This window comes from Lissotriton vulgaris, chromosome 3_1 (assembly GCF_964263255.1).
Source record: "Lissotriton vulgaris chromosome 3_1, aLisVul1.2, whole genome shotgun sequence".
Lineage (NCBI taxonomy): Eukaryota > Metazoa > Chordata > Amphibia > Caudata > Salamandridae > Lissotriton > Lissotriton vulgaris.
The window spans coordinates 1,851,598,420-1,851,619,667 of record NC_141689.1 but is presented as its reverse complement, the minus strand read 5'-3'; positions in this window follow the sequence as shown (position 1 = coordinate 1,851,619,667).

The window sequence follows — 21,248 nt, the reverse complement described above, 5'->3', positions numbered from 1 at the left end:
TCCTGGGAATAATCGGGAAATAGAGACACGGATGCGTTGTCCACCTTGTACGGGCCATCCGACCTGGCGTGCCGCAGGATAATGTCCCGGTCCCTGAAATGTAGCAGCCGGGCTATCACTGGTCGGGGGGGGCGGCCCGGGGCCGGAGGTCGAGCCGGAACCCTATGAGCTCTTTCCAGTGTATAGAAGTGCGTCAGGCCCTCAGGGACCACCACATCTCGCAGCCAGTTCTCCAGATATGAGACCATGTCGCCCCCTTCGACATTTTCAGGTAGACCCACCACGCGAATGTTATTGCGCCTGTTGCGCCCTTCTGCGTCAGCCGCTCTCTTCTCCAGTTGCCGCACCCTGCGCGTTAGATCCTCCAATGTGGCGTCCGATGTTCTCTGGGCCGGTTCCAGCGTCTCTAGCACCAGCTCCGCTGCCTTGACTCGATCAGCGAGCTTGTCGTGGTCCGCCTTCAGGAGGCCAAGGCCTGTGGAGACCTGAGCGATGTCCTGTCGTAGCGCCTCTCTTGTGTCCCCTATGGCCTTGAGGATCTGGTCCATCTGTTGCTGTTGCAGCCCTGTAGCCTGGCCATCCGTCAGCCGCTGGTCATGGGCCTCAAGAGAATCTTCAGACTGGTCCGGTGGTGCCGTGCCCGCTCCCTTCCGTGGTTTTCCCATGTCGCACCACCGGTTCTCGCACTTATGCCAATCGCCAAGAGTCTGTCACGAGGTGTGCTCCGGTTGGCAATGGGGGCCGCCGCCCCTCAGGTCGGTCTGAGCAAAGAGCCGGAACTGCGTCCACAAGATCGCTCCGGGTGGTGCCGTCCGGCCTCAGGTACCCGGTGCTCCAATGGGGGCTCCCACTCGCTAGGCCCTACGTCCGTCAATGAGGCCCACCAGTGACGCTAGGCCACCCCGGCCCCTCTGTGAGAACCAGGATACCCAGATGGCAGATCTAGGGGGAGCGCCAACGCGCCCTCAGGTCCTCACCCGTGCACAGGAGGGCCGCGCCGGGGGGCCAGAAGTCCTCCCAAGTCCAGGGACCTGTGGCGTAGACACCAAGACGTCACCAACCGTGTCTGCACTGGGCCAAGGGCAGGGCCCCTCTCCGTCCGATCCTGGGCAAACCGCAAATCCAATGGCCTCTAGTCTTCCAGCATGGCTATTGAGGCCCCAGCAGGCCAGGCGCCACTCCCCTCTCACAGCTCCGAGGTGTCTCTGCTCCCCAGTCGGGGTCCGTGGTTCCGGTGCACCAAACAAGGCAGACCGGCGCTCCCGAGTAGCTGCCCCGCCGGGTCCGCCGTATGATGGGCCCCCTACCGGGACCACTCCACTCCGCCGCCCGGAGGCGATGACGCCACAGCCCCCTCTCGTCGGGACCTCCGGTCGTTACCGCTGGTCAGACGGGACCACCAGTACACGGGCCCCAGCGCCAGGCGCCCGCGTCTATCCCCGCCAATGGGCCGTGTCCCGGTCTGCTCCGATCCCTGGCCCTTCACATAGGCCGGGTCCCCAGTCGACCCCTCAGCAATCGAGGTCGGGGATCAGTGGGCCGCAGCGGGCCCTCTGCAAAATGGCCAACCGCCGCAGTCCGGGCTCCGTTTCTGTGGCCGCCTGCAGACAGCCGCGGGTCCCCTCTCTTGTTCGGCCGATGCCGAGGTGCTCCACGTCGGTCAGGAACCACGCCGGGTCAGTGGCGCCGCCGGGGAGGTTCTCGGTCAGGATAAATACCGAGATCAGCCCGGAGCTCGGGGCTCAGGCGACCATGCTCGGCGGAGTCAAAGCCACGCCCCCGTGAGATGGGTATCTAAAGGCAATAGGAGATATATTATTAGCCTGTCATGAAAGACCTGCATCCATTTGTAACTGTGAAAGGATATACCCAGTGGGGGCCATCACAATAAAGAGGTGGTGGGGCAGGTGGATGGGGCACGGGGATCACGGAAGGGGAAGCGCACGTGGGGTTGGTTTAATAATAAAAAAATAATCACTTATCTGGAGGTGCCGCCTGCCTCCCGCGTTGTGTCTCGTCTTTCCTGGTCTCAGCAAGCACTCAGCCCGTGTCAGAGACTCCCTTTGCAATCTCCATGCTGCTCTCATACTAAGAGAACCCGTCAGGATACACATATGCCGTTCGAGCTGCTGTTTCAAAACGACCGGATTGTTCTCTCGACTTGACTTGACAGCCAGTCTTTCTTAGACCAACGGATGTGGTCCCACCTTTCAATTTTTAAGAATTCATTCGTGGACAGCCAGTCTTTCTTAGACCAACGGATGTGGTCTCACCTTTCAATTTTTAAGGGAGTTCTTTCAGCATTTGAATAAATATCGTCCTGATGATGGTCTTATTGACGACTGCAGCCAAGACCGAAACGTCGACACCTCATCATCTCCTTTAATGTTGTTTTTTACACCAACTTACAACCACTTTTTATTGATTAATTTGGGTTGTTTGCTTCATTTACGAGGAGTTGATGCTTTTAGTTATGAACTATAGAGAAAACATTGTCCATCTTTGTTCATGACTTTTTGCTCTAATTGATTTGTTTGTATTTATCTCCCCAAAACTTTTTTGCAGTAAAAACTTTGTTTGAAATATAACTTTTTTGCTCTGTGCGTGCTCCTTTACCCTTCCATTAATTTATTTACAATTGTGCAATAAGATTGTTATCCTGTGGATACTACTGAGTGTGTTACTTTGGTACAACTTACTAATCAAACTGAATAATTTTGAAACAAGTCCCTTGTAGCATTCTTTAAATTGAATCTCATACTAAGAGAGCATTGCGGGGATTGGCCTGAGTGTCCTGGAAAAACACTCTGCTCAGACCAGGGAGTCTGTGGGGTTCTCTCCAGCCCAGCAGTTCAATGCAGCTGGGCTGGAGAAACCTATGTGTGCATGTGTGTTTTGGTCGGCCTGAGACGGCCAGCCAAACACATATGCGCACTTAGGGAGTGCACATAGCACTCCTCCTCCGCATGCCCCGTCCCGCCCCTCCCTATACAAGCTGGCTCAGAGCCTGCAAAAGAAAGATAAAACAATGCTAGAACATCGTTTTATTTTTAAATTGCGGGCTCTGAGCCAGACAGTGTGGCGACGCTCCTCTGCCATTGCGCAGGAGCCGCTGCTGGGTATACCTTAGCTATATCTATGTGTAACAATACTCTGTGTTCCTCTATGAAAGTTGCTATTCCTGAACTGGAAGCATAACAGGAGGGAAAATCTTTTATATGTTTTCATCAATGCCTCTCCTCTGTTGGTAAAGAAACTACCTTAAGCTGCGTAACTACGCACTCTCCGATGAAGATATGCTTAGCTTCTACTCATCTCTTGTGACACTGGAAATGTAATTAACAGGCATTATTTTGTGTCTCTATTGTTGGCAGTAGATATATCTTAGTCCCGTATACATACTCATATATACATTGGTGTCAAATTATCTTGACATGATAATTCTTCCTATTCCATCAGAGGATCAAAAAACCCAGGTTTAAATACTACAATTCCTAAAGTCTTTGCCAATACTGAAAGTCAAAATGTTCAAAATGGTAGAACTATCCTTCCTCAAAACAACCTGATTCTCAGACCACTTCTCCGTATTCAAACAGTCCTAGTAGGTCTGAGTAAATGAATTGTGGACGATTTAAAAACTTAGGGATATATTATCAAGGCACGGGGTTACAATTATCACTGCTTTAGCGGCAGGAAACTGCTGATAAAGCAGCGATAACGGACTTGATAATATGCCGTAGAGAATTCCAATAGAAGCCCATGTTAACACCAGAACATGGGCTTCTATTGGAATTCTCAAGGGCATATTATGAAGCCCATTATTGCCACTTTAGCAGTAGTTTCCTGCCGCTAAAGCGGCAATAATTTTAACGCCGTTCCTTAATAATATGTCCCTGAGTTCTGTTTTTTTTTTTCTATTGAAGCAACCCTTAGTCATGATAAATGACCAGGTCTGTTGCCCTACTTGTAATGTAAATGTATGTAAATGTATTGGCATTTATATAGCGCACTACTTACCCGTAGGGTCCCAAGGCGCTTCGACCGCTGCGAAACCCTTCCTGGCTTCCCTGAGAGATGGTCCCTTAATGGGTATCTCCAGGGTGAGACCAGGCATCCCCGGCGGTCTGGTGGGGCCGTTAGTGAAGATGAGGCAAGCTAATGCCCAGAGTTGCCGAGTGTGATCGCTGATCAGAGTGGGCACCGAGGCGAGAGAATTATCGAGTCCGCTGACCCTGGTCCAGAAACCTGCCGCGCCGGGATTCGAACCCTGGTCCCAGGCCGTCCTCTGCTCTCGATAACAGTGTATGTTCCGGCCCAGAAGACTCTATCAGTGGCTGCTCACTTCGGCATTACCAGGGCTGGCCATGACCCTGCGGCTGCTGGTCCACGGGGAAGTGGGTCACCACAAAAACTGCTGGTGTTTTTTGCTCATCACACGTCCTAGTAGCCAGCTCCATGACCAGAAAAGGCTGCACTTTGTTTACATGATCACACCTGGGAAGTGTACTCTGTTAGACTTCCTGGATAGCATGTGCAGGTGCAGAAAGGGTGAAAGGAGGCCGGCAGCCATGCCAGAAAGAGGAGCCTGCAGCTCCAATCCAGAAACTGGCTGGATGCTCTCAAAAGGCCAAAACTCGGTATGACCACTCAAATGACACGTTCACTGGCCTTGCTTCCGCACATTATGAACACCCATTGCCTACTTGATTGCTGAAGTACAAAATAGTTCACAAACCTTAATGCTGAAATCCTAAAATAATGTTCTTGTCTATTTCCTTTTACACAAGTCTACTGTTAAAGTATTCCTCTGACTTCAGGTTTTACTTTCGTTGACTTCCAAGATTAAGAGAGTGCAAGCATTCCAAACTTCTAAACAAGTCCAGACTGCAGCAACTATGATTCATGATTGCCAAGTAAGGATGGCATGAATGATGAGGAACGTATACTCCAGGTTTTCAAGATGGCTACCACCATTCTCAAGTCTTGTGAGAATCTGGTAGCTCCATTGGTTTGGCAACATCACTCGTTACTGCTGTTTTTGTACATCACTCGTTTAAGCTCTATTGGTTTGTCATGTCGTCTCTCTTCTTCAGCGAACCGCCTCCATTTGAGATGTGAAGCTTTTTTCCAGGCAATGCCTACACTCACTTTACCCCACCTGCTCCTACAGACGCATGTGTTCAGGGGATCTACAACAGTGGAACCTGCGTGCAGAGGCACACACATTCCACACATCTGGATGCATTCATTGGGTGAAAAACTGTCACATTTATCAAATCTTCACACAGATTATTTGATATGTGTATGTGGTCTTCTGTGTCAAAAAGGTGAATATGTAAATGTGGACCATATTGCATTGGCACAAGCCACTACATGTATATATCCCTGTTACCTTTTTTCTTGATATAAACAAAAAATACTTAAAAAACGTAAACTCCACAGAAGCGTGGTGGAATAGTGAGGAGGAGTTGCATAGGCTTTAACAATTGCAAAGAAATGACCGGAATTAGTATTCAAGCAAGTAGCATAAGAACTGCATCGTATGAGGAAAACAAAAGTGTCTCTGGTCTAATGTTTTTGAACAGCCATGACATCCTTCCAATAATGAAACATAATGGTAGAATGGTGGACAGTGACCATGCATTCAATTCCCCCTTAATTCGAAAGCTGTGGTAGCAGAAGTAGAGAGGATAGTAGCTCCTCCATCCTTATTCCAAGACAAGACCTAATTGTCTGGAATGCAAACCCCCTGGGAGGGACAATAAGGTGGGCAAAGGAACGTCTCCAGATAAATTTGGAGAGGCAAAACACTTTATTTAACCCCTTCACTGCGGCAGCTATTCCGCCGCAGTGCTAAGGGGGTGGGGGGGCCGCGCGGCGGTCCCGTGTTCGTGACGGAACCGCTCCGTCACGGCACACCGGTGAGCTGTGCTTGTGACTGAACGGTTCCGTCACGGCCCCGCCCACGCTAGAGAACGTTAGCGCAGGCGTGGAATTCGTGCCGTGCAGGCGCGGCGAGAGGGCCATGATGGAACCGTTCCGACACCAGCACAGCCCACCCGAGGCTCGTGACGGAACGGTTCCATCACGAGCATGGGAGGGGTTAAATGCACCAGCAACTCTAACAATTACAATGGGATATACTTTGTCTTATCAAAAATATAGTTTATTTCAAATGGTTGGCTTTGATAAGTGAATTATGAAAGCTCACAATTGATGATGGCAATGTTTGATTTATTCTTAACCACTGGATTCCCTTGGATTGTATTCCATCCCCTCAGGTATTGCTAGCTTGTCTGTGCCACTATGTTAGAACTCTTCTAAGAACCATGGCAGTGCCAAGAGCTGTTCCTAGAGCTTACCAGAGTTTACATGCACCCGCTAGAAAGATTGTTCCTCATGCTCTAAGACAGCATGTTACTGGACACCCAACCCAAGATGAAGTGGAGTATTTTCATGTGATGGCAGTACCTTATTGAATCATATGAAATAAGGCAATTTCAAGCCATGGATGTGTCACAACACACTTGTTCCCTTATTTGTCATTCCATTCTTCACCCTGTTGCTACTGTTTTTGTCCCTGATTGCTTTGTGCCTTGCAGTTGATACTTATATAGGTCCTACCTCTGGATGCTATTGCTTGGTACTTTCCTGTTCCACGATGTCTGGGTATTTTGGTGCATTGCTAATAACATCAGTATTAATCTTCATCTTCAATCAAGAGCTATATGATTGCCAAGGAGGTCTTTAATCACTTTTTGTTTTTTCCTCCTATTTGGGACCCACTGAAGGAGATTGTTGACTGCTTTCATATGTGCTGTTCAGTGCAGCATGGCACTTTTGCTTCTTGGTGGAGTCTCCCTTTCCTGGAGCAATCAAGAAGGGGATCCAGCAGGGATTCCAGTCCAGGACACAATACAGAAGAGGAGCAGCCATAAGCAAATCAGTCCTTGCTCCATTTCAAAAAGGAGCTTCCTAGATTAAAGTAATAGCAAGGGGCTTCATAAATGGAAACACAAACAATGCCAGGCAAGTTTTGCCTTGTTGGAATCTATCAGTGAAATGCCCTTGAGTCCCTATGGCACCGTAAGCTCTAGCCCCACATGTGGGCAATACTTCTCCAAATTAGTGATATTCACTTGAACAGGATACAAGTGATCAATGGGAATATGTGATTAAATCTTAACTTCTGGGAATTTTCCTTGGTAACATTTTGTTACATATTTTAGCTTGTGTTTGCGATTGCACAGGAGAACCTAAGATGCAGTCTAGTTGAAAATACTAGGCATTGTCTCTCCTGAAAGGCACCACAAGTATGCTGAAACATTGAGTCTTAGGAAACTGAATTAGTGAAGAGAAACTTAGGGGCAGATGTATCAACATCCAGACTTGCGAATCTCAAATAGCGATTTTTTAGAAACCGCTGTTTGAGATTTGCAAATTGGTATGTATGTAGTAAATCGCATTTTTTTTGCGATTTCTTAAAATTCCTTAATTGCGATTAGCAAATTGCTAATTGCAATTAAGGAATAATTTCCCATTCATTTCTATGGGCCAGGAGGCCCATAGGAAGGAATGGGAAGTTATTCTCAATTTGCGATTCGCAATTTGCTAATCGCAAATTGAGAATAATTTCATGGGTGCAAGGGTGTCTTAAGGACACCCTGCTGCACCCCTGAAATTTACATGTGTGCGCATATGGCGCACATACATGCCCTAAGGCACCTTTACAAATGCCAAAAAGTGCATTTGTAAAAGAATTCGCAAATTACCACCAACTACAAGTTGGTGGTAATTTGCGATTTCTTAGTGTAAATTCGCAAAACTTAATTGCTTCTTACATAGCATTTAAGGAATCGCAATTAGCGATTCTTTAAATGCTTAAGCAATATTAAGGAATCGCAAAATTTGCGATTCCTTAATATTGCGATGCGTTTTAAATGTACATTCCATTTTCCGATTTTTTTGTCGCAAACGCTGCTTTTTACCGAATCGCAGCGTTATCGACAAAAAAACTGTTTGGTACATCTGCCCCCAAATCCCTTGTAGCAGTGCAGCTGGGGCCCATATCTGAGCACACTTCTCCAAATTAGGAACACTTGATTCCATTAAACAACACAGTGTTCTTTCCAATGTAGGCTGTTTGCACAGGAAGTTATAAAGCATCTATTGTATCCTTGTTATTTTGTGGAAAAGGGTCTGTGTGCTGTGGCAACTCAGGGCAATCAACAAAAGAATGCACTTCAGTTGACACTTGCAGGGTATTATGGTATTCTTTGTAATCAATCAGCTTACTCCGTGTTTCGCCTCTATGGGTTAGTACTGCTATAGTTCCTGTTTAGTCCAACAGCAAGGTCGGACTGGATCAGAAAACAGGCCTGGGCACCAAATTAAGCGGTAGATTTTCAAACATTTAGAATTGGTTTAATGTCACAAAAGTGATACTAAACAGCACAACATGTTTTTGGGAATTTACTTGCTAGCGTAAAACTTGTTTGGCACTGGAAAGTACCCTAAAAGTCGCACAAAGCAGCGTGAAGCACTGCTTTGAGTTACTCAGCACCAGGAGGGTGTTACATGCGTGATACATATATGTTTCCATGCAGCCACCCATGTCTTTTGACACAAAGCCCTATCTATAAACAATTGTAGACAGGGTTTAGCACCAAAAGTCAATGCCACATCAAAGGAGGCGCCAACAGGCGAACTGTTTTTTTTCTCCTTTCTTTTCCGACTTTGCATGCGTGCTGCACTGTGCAGCACACATACGAAATGGGAAAAGCTTTTAAACTTGTCTTGGCATGGTATTTTGTTATGCTAGACTCACGTACACACCCAGCGCTATGGCGCAAAGGTGTGTGTGGTGCTTGGCAGCTGAAATCAGAACCGGCGCTAGGGAGAGGGCAGGAGAGAGCCATATCTCTGACGCTCTGCTGCTCCAACCCTGTCACGCAACGCAGTGCAGCCTCTTAGGGTGCTGCACTGCGTTACGTGTATTTTTTGAAAATCTGCCCCTAAAAGTGACCCCTATCAGTGAATTAATGAGCTAAAAAAGAGACCCATGTTGCAAATTGGGGCAGTTTCCAACTTGTAAAGACACGCTACATAGGTGTTTGCTAGATATGGATGATGGCATGGATTTAAGCTTGCTGCAGGCAATGTTTGTTTTAGTATTAGGGAAATCAACAGTAAGAAACAGTCCAGCAGAACATAAAAGCATCCCTTAAACAGGCGACGAACCAACCCACACACTGTCCTGCAGACCAGTCCTTCAGGCACTGCCTGATTGCCCTATAGCCCAGTCCAACGCTGACTAACAATGACTTTACAAGCGATATTCTGGATTTGAGAACTCAATTTCTTTCAGTTGCTACTCCTTCGGAAGGAATTAACCAGCTGTCTTTTCAGTCCCTAACGAAATGACACAAAGAATGATTCATGGGGAGACGTTTTTGGACCACAAGAAAACAATGTTGCATCTTTCCACGGACTAATGTCTGAAAGTCTATTATGCGCTGGTGAGAGGATGGGGAGTGAACTTGTTCCAAGAATCTGCTCATATTCTATTGGAGGATGAAGAAGATGAAAGGAAATAATATTGCAACCGAGTTTGTGCGTTTATATTAGTGCGTGTTCCTATAGTAGGACGTATTCCTTCCAAAATATCCTGACCGGCAAGAGACACATCTCTGAGTTTCTAGGTTTCTCTACACGAGAGGTTATTTAACCTAAATGCCATATGTCTTCTGATTTCGAGTATAAACCAAAGGCTTTATGCTTGCGCATTTATATCTCTCTCTTATCAAAACTCTTCATTGTGTTTCTGAACCTTTTTCTCTCTTAATCCAAATTGTATTTAGAATAGGGTGTTGCCGTTATGAAACAAGCTTATTGTATTTTTAGTATTTTGACTGTGATCTGGACGATCATTTTGTTCATATTTACAATCAGATATCGATTGATGGATTGGCGGGGGTGATCTGATGGCTACATTCGAAGACTGAGATATAGAAAACCCCACTCCCCCAGAAGCAAAATGTGAATGACACTCGAACAGCCAATGGATGAAGAGGGCCGACCAAAAGCTCCAGTATCTACACAAACAGGTGTTTTTATGTATACAGGAGTGTTTTTTAACGATGGTTGTTTCCGAAATCACGGTAATGGTGAGACAGCTAAACCTATCTATACACCACACCCACAAATACTCTAAGGCAAGACTGCCTGTCACGGTGCGAAATAAAATAAACTAGGATGATTACTATTAACAAAACAAAAAACTCCTAACCACCATCGCGAGGTGTTTTTAAAAAGATGGGTTATTTTTGGACCAAATTGAGCCCTCGACTGGAAGCTTAAAAGTGGCCGCTGTGACCGGGTACATACCAGAACGCCAACATTTTCACCATGTATCCTAATGTGAACCATTTAAGTAGTCAGTGGAATTTTGTCGCAGCTGCCCCTTGAAGGACGGACCTGCTTTGGTACCCGTTTTAGTCTAAAGCTGCATTGTGCTCTTCATTAGAGCTGCTCCTGTTAATATATAATGTGTCCACTAGGTGTCAGGCTTTGATTGTTTGGGTCAATATGTTTTGTGTGTAATTAGAGTAAGCAGCCCGGCAAATGCATGGAGAGAGCGCAACCAGGGCAGAGGAAATATGTGGCATGTAATCGTGCAACAAACTGGCGTAAAATAGTACAATTCCCTTTAGAATTTTAAGAAGTATGTGACTTCAGCTGTTCACTTTAGTACATTTGATCATATCACTGCATTGAGTGACACTGATAGTGTCTAATAAAAAATATTCTTGACTCTCCACCCATCGTCCTGCCTTCGAAGCCATTAGAGGATGAAGAGACAAGTCATTTGTCATGTGTACCCTATAGATGGCCTATATTGTTGTTATTATTATTGTTATAGAATAGTATTAAATCACATAGAGAAGAGGTTTTGCACAGCGCACATCCTGACCTGAATTACTTCATGGTGCTCTTAAATGGGATCATTCAGGGAAGGAGGAACAGTGAGGTGAAGGAAATACCTAGAAACACACAGTTTAGTCTAGTGGGTAAGCCGGGCTCGAAAGTAAGCCCCATTGTGCAACACAGCCACTCCACTCAGTGCTTTAAATGGGCAGGTACTGTCTGGTACTGAGTAGCTGCACTTCTTCAATATGAAAGGGAGAGTGTCGGCCCTTCTAAGCACTGCTACAATGCATTAATGGGAAAGTGCCGGCACTTCTCAGAAGCAAATGCCTACTCAAAAGAGTGAGTTCTGCACATCCATATTTCCATTTAAAGCTTTAAAGCACTGACTTCTCCATGTAACACCAAAGAACAACCTAACATCTGAACCAGTACACTGTTTTTAATAAATACACGTATTATCCGTTTAATTAAGCTGGCACATGAAGTCTTTCTGTTAAAAATTACAATGTTAAGTCAATGGAAGGCAAGCACCCTATTTTGTGATCAAACAACGGTTCCCCCAATAAAGAGACGGATTTCTGAAAAAAAACTCAACGCCTCACTCCATGGGCGTCCGCAGGGGGGGGCAAGGAGGGGCGCTTGCCCCCCCCCCCCCCCCCGAGACCCTCCTTGCCCCCCCTCACTCTGTAAAGGAAATTAGGAGTAGTAGCTAAGCAAAGACAGCGGTCTTCACGGAGACATATGTGAGTGCGTTCCATGGACTTTCTTACACACCTCACACTCTGAAACGAGACTGAAGCGGTGTAAAACGCGTTTTTTCGGCTTTTTACATATTTGTTTATCCTTTGGGGCGGTGCCTGTTTGGGTGGGTCATACTAGGCGGCTCTTCTGAGTGAGTCCCCAAAATCAAACATTAAAAGGTGCGGCGCTGGCCGCCCCCACCCTTGCTGCAGGGGAAGTGGGCGAGGGACGGTGCTTGGGGAATGTGTAGGTTTCCCACGCTTGTTCAGCAAACAAAACTGTCTTTCATGCGGTCGGGGTTCTGACAAATTCACTCTTCCTGTCTGGCCGCTCTACAGGGACCTTTTCCATTCCTAACAGTGTTTACATTAGAACCACTTATGGAAGTTAATTGATCCCCCACACCCCCGTTCTGGATCATAGCTTCCCGTATGTTATGACCCCTGCAGCACGCTCTTATTTTATATCCTACTTCCATTTGCCAGGCTGCAAGCAGCAGTTGCCTGAAAGAGCTCTGTGCCCACCTGTGACTGGTATAGTAGCTTGCGCCATATTATACACACAAACACCGTCTGTAAATGTTTGTGCAATGGTCATGTGAAGCTAGCTGCCGCACACATTCGCCGCATAGTGGGCACCAGGTGGATAGTTTAATCAGTGAGACCTACCTGGGCCTGGTAGTTTTATTTATTTTTATGTTTACTTACCTGTATTTGTCTGTATTCCGTAGTTTACTTCCCCGCACCCTACCCCTGCCCTCCCCACGTCACCGCCCGGCAGCACTCCTACCACCGACCGCTACTGATAGACATCTCTTGTGAGGCTGTATGTAAACATCAGATTATATTACTGCACAGACAGACATGTATTAAAAGTGATAGCTTTTGTCTCTTTTGCAAGGCCCTGCGTAGAGCGTTTCCTATGCCTCCTCTGCACCACTAAGGATAGGCACCAGCCACGGCCCGTGGAGGGAGTTTCGGTGGGGCGGAGAGGCGAGCGGGAGAAGGGCAGGGCGGGGGGTGCTAAAAACAGGAGTATGGATAATTGAAGGTAAGTAAACGATTTAATTAATAAAACGAATTTCGTAGTGCACCCTGCATCGCAAAATGCGATGCAGGGTGTCTATTAAGTTAACGCTAAGAGGTGCTTGCACAATACGCATCCTGCCGCAGCGGCCGGTGTAGGTAAGCGCAATGGGGCGGGGCAGGGTGAGGGGAATGTCAACAGACGTAGGAATAGGGCAAATTCAATAAATAAATAACGACTATTCCGTAATCTGTCAACATCCCCCCGCAGGCCCTGCGCAGTGCCCTGCCGCGCCCCACTGCACTTACCTGTACTAGCCGCTGCTGACATCCTGACCTGAAATATTTAAATATGCCAGCATATGAGATAATAAAGAAAAAGGAGGGTCGATTAAATACAATGTTTCCCATGGATCATACAATTGGGACAAGCAGAGAACCCAGTATTAATTCCAGGTTTTCTGGTTTCACATTCTGAAATTCAGCCACCAGATCTATATCTCTGTCTCTTTCTCACTGCTGTTTTACATCAAAGGTCACTGTTTTGTCTTTTATTCTTGGCACACGATGATACAGACTGACACAGACATAGCAGATCTGACTCAGGGCCACAGATCCAACTGCAAAGCCAAGAATACATTTATTTGGGGGTGTCACACCCCAAACACCACCACCCCCTAAAACTATGCCTCTGGTGGCAGAGATGTGGAACAATCATTCCTCATTGTGGAGGCGAGAGTGCAGTAGCTCCTGGCTCTATCCCTCTACATGTGATGCAATGCAAAGTAACAAAGGTTTTCCAATGTGGCATTCTTCAAATAAAGTATACATATTTGCTTTATAAAATAAAATTGTACATGTTATAGACATCTCTTGTGAGGCTGTATGTAAATACCAGTAGGATCATTCAACCCATTTCCAATCTAGGTTTCTGAAACAAGCACCACTATCACCTGTCATCAGCAACCAGAAGCAATTCACTTTATTTTACTAATTTGTTTGTTGGTATTTTAATAGCATGGATCTCCAGAAAAGGGGCAGTGGGGCATGGCTATGGCCAAAGCATAACACTAGTAATTACTCTAACCAGGGTCGGTCTGTAAAGAAAAATAAGCCCAGGCACCAAAATAAAAGTGCCCCCAACTGGTGAATTAGAGAGCTAAAAAAGTGACTTATGTTTGCAAATTGGGGTCTTTTTGAACTTGTAAAAACCACTCTATAAGTGCTTTCCAAGGTGCAGAAGGCTACATGTATTTGAGGTTGCTGCAGCCAATATTTCTTTTAATAGAAGGGAAACCAACAGTGAACAAGCGTTAGCAAATACTTTAAGTTTCACCTATGTGATTATTATGAAGCTGTTTTTTGTTGTAAGTTGTAGCTTGCTGAGCAATTCTAGAGTATATGTTACAAAAAGTCTGTTAAAGTGTTATGACATCTGCTTTACACAACTATGTAATAAAAAGCAAGCATTCCAGCATACTGTTAGAAGCTGTCTGCTTTTCCCGTAGGAAGAGATTGTATCAAGAAAGAGAATGGGGCTTAAACAGTGTGAACAGCTTTAGTAGGAGTATCGTAAATGCGTGCAGTCAGGGGAAGTTAACAAAAAAAGTTCCACATAAAAGCGAATGAACACAGTAATTTGGCTTTGGGAACTGATGAGAACCCCCTTTTAAAATATGTTAAATGCAAGAGAATTCACATGCACAGCAAAAGCGCTGTGCAGGCACAGCCTAGCAGACCATAAAACAGGCCCACAAAAAAACAGGCCTCAGACTGACCTGTCAGACAAGCCCATCAGGCACTGCCTGATTACCCTATAAACCTGTCCGACCCTGCCTCTAACAGAGAATATTGCAGAGCAAATTAGTAGACGTTAAACTTATAGAAGGAACCACATTACTACTGCTTTTCAAAGGATGGTTTGTCACTTCCCACACTTTTTGCCATTGTTGATATACATATCGTGTGCTTCACAAGTGCTTATGCCGTGCTAGTGCCTGAAGGTGGTGGGCACCACCACTCATTTTTAGGGACTGGAACTTAGGGTTTATCATATGACTTTGACCTGGCATTCGGCAGCACCAGCATTTATTTATTTTACAATGCACGCATTGGGTTTTGCAACATTGGGTTAAAACTTTCTGCTTTCCATTTACTTGAGCTAGTCTTTGGAGAAAACATTATGTTTTATTTAAAAGTTTTTTTGGGGGTGAGGTGTATGTGGATTAGAGGAGTTGATTTGTCCACTATATAAAGATTCCTATATGCACTACATAATCACTCCTGTTGCAGAACTCATTTCTTCAGAGCCTGTGATGACGATCTTGCTGATAACAGACCCAAGTTTCAAAATGTTATTTCATCTGCTCCAGGGACTCCCCTCAGACACCCCCAAAACTAATAAACAGCTACTGTGGCTTTGCGGGAAAGTGACATCACACATTTAATTAGGACAACAGGGTAAGTGTAATGAAATGTAGTACAGTGTTATATTATTCTTCCCACAAGGGAAATATCCAGTTTCTTATGGAATACAGTTAGAACAAAGAACAAATGTAGATCATTGAGCAGAACAGTCTTGACATCAAAGTCTGGTCAAAACTCTCCGTTGAGAATTGGATCTCCAAATTAGAACACTCCTACCCCCCCCCAGCTGGCGACCCGGTGGTCGCAGACACCAACTTCGAAAACTGGCTCACTAACTCCCTCGACTCCATTCTCCCCAAGAAAAATATTCAGAAAAAGGAGAAGAGAGCTGACTCTGCCCCCTGGTATACGCCCAAGCTGAAACTCCTTAGAAAAGGATGTAAGAAGGTAGAGCGATCCTGGAGGAAAGACTGGGCGGGATCCAGCAGAGATGAGTATCGTACCGCCATGAGAGCATATAAGGCCGCCTTGCGCAGCACCAAGACACAATTCTTCGACGAAATAATTAAAAATTCCTCTAATTCTTCTAGAGAAACCTTCCTCATCATCAAGGAACTGCTCACGGTGCCGGAACCCCCTCTGGCTCAAGACCTCTCAGGGACCAAATGCAATAAACTTGCTAAGTACTTCAACGCCAAAATTCTCAACATCTTAGCCTCCCTGCCCCAAGCCAATCTTGGAACAGACACAAGCTGCCGGCCCGCATTTCCCGACATTCAGCTTGATGCCTTTGGTCCAGTGTCAGTAGACGAGGTACTTAAAACTCTGGCCATCATCAAAAGCGGCTCCCCGTGCGATCCAGTACCTATGCGGATCCTGAAACAGATTGCAACCACCATTGCTACTCCGGTCACCGACCTTATTAATACCTCGCTTCTGCAGGGAGTAGTTCCACCTGGCTGGAAGAGAGCGATTGTTAATGCCCTTCTTAAAAAGCCCCTCCTAGACCCGGCGGAATTGACCAATTACAGGTAAATCTCACTACTCCCTGGAGTGAGCAAGGTCACGGAAAGACTGGTCAATCAAAAACTTTCCCACTTCTTAGAGTCCAATGGCCTTCTCCGGAAATCGCAAACAGGCTTTCGTCCTGGACAGGGCACAGACACAGCCCTTCTGGCAGTCGTTGAGGAGGCCAGATGCCTCTTGGATTCAGGAGGATCAGTGGCAGTGATCCTCCTGGACCTAAGTGCAGCTTTTGACACTGTCAACCATCAGGTCCTCATTCGGCGACTGTCAGACATAGGTGTGGTAGGGACAGCCTTGTCCTGGCTTACGTCATTCCTTAGCAACCGCACCTTCCAGGTCTGGGAGGGTAATTCTCGCTCGGCAGAAACTGCCCTCCAGTGTGGGGTACCACAAGGCTCATCCTTAAGCCCCACACTTTTCAATGTGTACATGGCCCCCCTGGAGGAGGTGGTTGCTCCGTTTGGAATTAAAATCGTGAGCTACGCTGACGATACCCAACTGGTCGTCTCTTTATCCCAACTTGCTCACTGCCCGGACTCCCTTCACTCCTACCTATCAAAAATCTATAGATGGATGTGTGACTCCTCCCTCAAACTTAATGGGTCTAAGACCGAAATTATGCTACTAGGGCACAAAGGGTCCACTCTTCTTCCAAACATCTGGCCTACCTGTCTTGGGGAGCCCCCCTCCCCAAAAATTGAGATCAAAAGCTTGGGGGTCTGGATGGAACAGGATCTATCATTCAAGACCCAAGCAAAAAAAATGGCGGGAACCTGTTTCGGCCTCCTCGATCTGCCGGGAAGATTCTGCCACTTCTACCACAGCCTTCTAACCACAGCCTTCTAGGAAGCTGCTTATCCAAGGACTGATCATGTCCAGATTCGATTTTAGCAACGCCATCTTCCTCGGTGCAACAGAAACCACATTCAACAAACTGCAACAGATCCAGAACGCTGCAGCTCGGCTTCTCACGGGCACCTCAGCCAGAATGTCAGCCAAACCTGCACTTAAACTGCTGCACTGGCTTCCGATTCGCGAAAGGGTAAAATACAAATCCCTATGTATTGCACACAAACTTTTTGCAGGATAAAGGCCCCCCCATCCTGAAGAATTTAGTTGTACCCTACAAAGCCAACAGATCACTCCAGTCAGATCATGAACACCTGGTCACTGTACCCAGAGTGAGAAAGATACGTACAGGAGGACGACGATTCTTGGTAAACACAGCTAAATTGTGGAACTCCCTCCCCTTGAAACTACGTGCTGAATCCTGCCACCTACGTTTCCGGAAACTCCTGAAAACTCACCTCTTTCCGTAATCTTCTCCATCTCTGTCCTTGTCTTCTTTCTTCTCTCTCTGATCTTTCTGTTCTGGTTAAGCCCTGGGATGCTTCCGGGTAACTACGCGCTCTATAAATCTACATTCATTCATTCATTCATTCATTCATTCATCATTTCTCCAGCCCACAGCTCTTTGCTTACCCGCGAAGGGATAGCTAGAGGGGGATACATGACATTGAATGACATTGGAAAGAGCCAATTAAAAACATATTTAATGTGTTGATTCATCCAGTGGTCACAAACTTTTCAAATTTTACAAAAACACTTACCCTATATTTTGTCAAAAAAACAATTCCTGAATGGTTAGTGCCCGGCTTGAGGTGCTATTGGCTGAAAGGGAAGGAGGAGATGCCTTTTATTGTGAAGCTAAATGCAAGGCAGACAGTGACAGAAGAAACAAGCTTCTCTCCAGGCTGCTTGATTTCTGAAAGAAAGAGACTTTCATCTATCTGGTCAAGATGGTCGTCCTGCCCCGCCTGTTATATCAGCTGCAAAATTATCCATTTGCGATCCCATCTTCTTTCTTTAAAAAGCTGGGCTCTTTATTGTGGGACTTTTTGTGGAGATATCACATCCCGCTGATCTGGCATGTCTGTGAGCCCCTTGGCATATTGGGTGAGAGTGTGCCAGAGCTGCAGTTACCAGATAAATTGTGAACGATGTAAGTCATATTCTGCCTGCAGTTCGAAAAAGATTTCAGTGCGACTCACGACAAGAGGTCCCCCAGCCTTGAAATACCCACGTTGTCCCTCGACTTGTTGTAAGAATTCAATACTCCAAAATGTAAGTAAGTGGAAAATAAGTTTATTAAAATTAATAGGAAGGCACAGCACGTCTGACAGCAACAGAAGGAAAATGTAACTGCCAGCTGTGGAACCTGGAACACAACATGTAAGATGCAGGAGCATCAATATGTTCCAACTTCCAGCCAACTTGCACAGCAGCAATGCAAGACCGAACAATAAGAAAATACAAGAATGCAACACTTGTGCAGTGCTCCAGTGCTATGACCTGTGGCAGCTGGGTTCCGTGCTACAATGGCGTTTCTTTCGGCAAGCCTCCCACCCACATGAGGGCCCTATGTGTGTCCCTCCAGATCTGAAGAGTTACTGTTGTTGCTGATGGAAGATTGTTCGGATGGATCCCCCATACAGCAAATGCGGGAGGGTGTCTCATGCATTGCCCATCTTTAGGTAGCATATGGGGGTCAGGTACATTGCTGAACCACCAATAGTTTATAACAATGAGGTTGGCGGCCCTATAGTACGAGAGTATGTATGAGGGTTTCAAAACCACCATTTTTGGAATGTTTATAGCATTTGGTGGGGTGAACGCTGATAAAAGACCATGGGGCATATTACCAACAAGTAGCGATAATAATCCCTATGTTGGTTTAGCGGCGATATTTTTATCGCCGAGCTGCGGCGATTTTTATCGCTTAGGAACCTTGCTATTATCAAGGTTTATCTCCTAAGCGATAAAAATCGGCCGAAATGCATGAATATCGCTGAAAAGTCAGCGATATTCATGCATTACCGAGCTAATGCTCTTAGCCATGTTTTCCACCTACCATTGGATAACATGGCTAAGAACTGCTCTGGGGCAGGTGTTAGCTTTTGGAGATATTTGCGCTTAGCCGAATATCTCCAAAAGTTGGTAATAGGAGATAGCGATGTTAGCGATTGTTTCCAGTCGCTTACATCTTGGCACGCCCACTTTGCATGTCATTAGTGATAAATATCACTGACATGCAAAGCGGGGCCCAAGATGGTCGCTATCTCCTACTAGCTGTCGCTAACTGGTGTTAGCGACAGCTAGGTAATAGGGAGATAATTTTATCTCCGCTTTCTTGGCTTTTAAAGCCAAAAAAGCAGAGATAAACCCCCTTGATAATATGCCCCCATGTGCAGCCACTCGGTGTGAGGCTGCGCTAAATGTAAACCATGGAATTGAATTCAAGAGAGATACCCCGCCAGGTCCAACAATAGACTTAAGCACACATCAAAAGGAACGGAATTAACCAAGATTACCAATCACAAAACCCTTTTCTGATGCAATGCTATGAATGGAAAGTTTTAGCTAATAATGGAGAAATGTCCTGCCTGCGGAAAGTAGAGGGCTTCATGTTTCTGACCCTTACTGAAATAATGTGAGGCTTCTCAGTCAAAGAAAAAACATAAGAAGGGTGTGCTCCTGACCATTTTTTTCATGACTGACCCGGTATAAGAAGCCATACAGAAAATCCACGGACTCTCCCGAGACTAGACAGCCAGCGTCGTGCAACACTAACAATCATCTCCCTATTTTTCAAGTTGTTGAGTTGTAAAGAAGGGAGTAAAAACCATCAACGTAATTCCTTGCTTTACTTCAGCTTTCGAGGCAATGTCAACCTTACATGAACATAGCAACGCAAATTTATGAATAAACCAAGCAAAGCGAAAAGAAGGGCACCTACAAAAGAAAGGCACAGCAAATGTTTCTGTATGGTGCATACCTATATTAACAGTAGAAGATAATGAGCTGAATACACCGTATCTGAAGTATTACTGCAGGAGGTCATTCAAGACATACTACAGGAAGTCAGTCAAAGCATACCACAGGAGGTCAGTCAAAGCATACCGCAGGAGGTCAGTCAAGGCTTACTGCATACTGCAGGAGGTGGCAAATGGATTAGAACTCAAATCGAGTATGAATAGCAATCCAATAGAATAAACTCAATCGTGGATGAATTATATCAGTTAAAATGGCCTGATTTACAGGAGGGAGGTTTAAAACGAATCCACAAAAATGCAGCACATTACTCATTGTCCCTTCCCACCAGCTCTCCAGCAAATGTCTTTACGTGTCACGTGCAAAGTCTTCTGGAAAGTGATAATGAAATGTTGACCACTCTACTCCCTGTTATAGCTCGCTCATTGCTGCAAATAGGCTACCACCTGGCCAGTTTTAAACTTGCATAACCAGCCTTTTAATGTCCTGGACGGTACAGAAATTAGAAACATACATAAAACACTAAATACAGGAAGAAAGCAATGCAAATGTTATCTAGAGCTGGCCTAATGATCTGTGACTTATAATGTAAGTAAACAAAAACAGACAGGCCATGTTGTGTAACGTAACTGGTGCTCATGTAAAGCTCTCCAATACCTTCGGGTCGAGTTCGCACTATACAAATCTGCCCCAAAAAATGTTAAAAATTAAAACAGACAATTTTACAAAAAGTTCTATTTGTGTTTCATGCCCGAGCCACCATTGCACAATCTTAAACCGTGAACAAAGGGCTGGTATTTGTCTGTGGGAAATGAGCCAACCCTAGCTGGAAAAGTGGGGCCCCTCACCTGAAACACTGCTGGGACCTGTGCAGTTGAAAAACTAGTGCCTAAGAAAGGAGTTGGTGCGCTTGGGGCTCTGCTTTGGTTTGGGCGCTATGCACACTGGCTACCACGACAGGGAGCTGCAGCTACCTCACAGAGATGAATCACAACTTACAAACAAGCCTTGGGGGCAGGAGAACAGGAGCGTCGAGGGACAGGCATAGATGACACGCTGCTGAGGAAACGAAACCAAGGATAGCGGCCCTCTAGAGGTGTGAGTTTGTGGGCTGCTTCGAGGAGGAGGAGGAGGCGGGCCTGGGGACCTTAGCTGGCTTTTACCAACATCCCTTGCTGGCTAAAGTGCAGCGTCAGTCTGCTTATCTGGTTCCAGTCACGGCTGGCATTACAGGCGGGTGAGGGGGTAGAAATGGGGTTGTCGCACTGCGGAGGGGATGGGGGGAGGCGGGAGGGATTTAATGGGAAAATAAATAAATAAAAGTAAAAC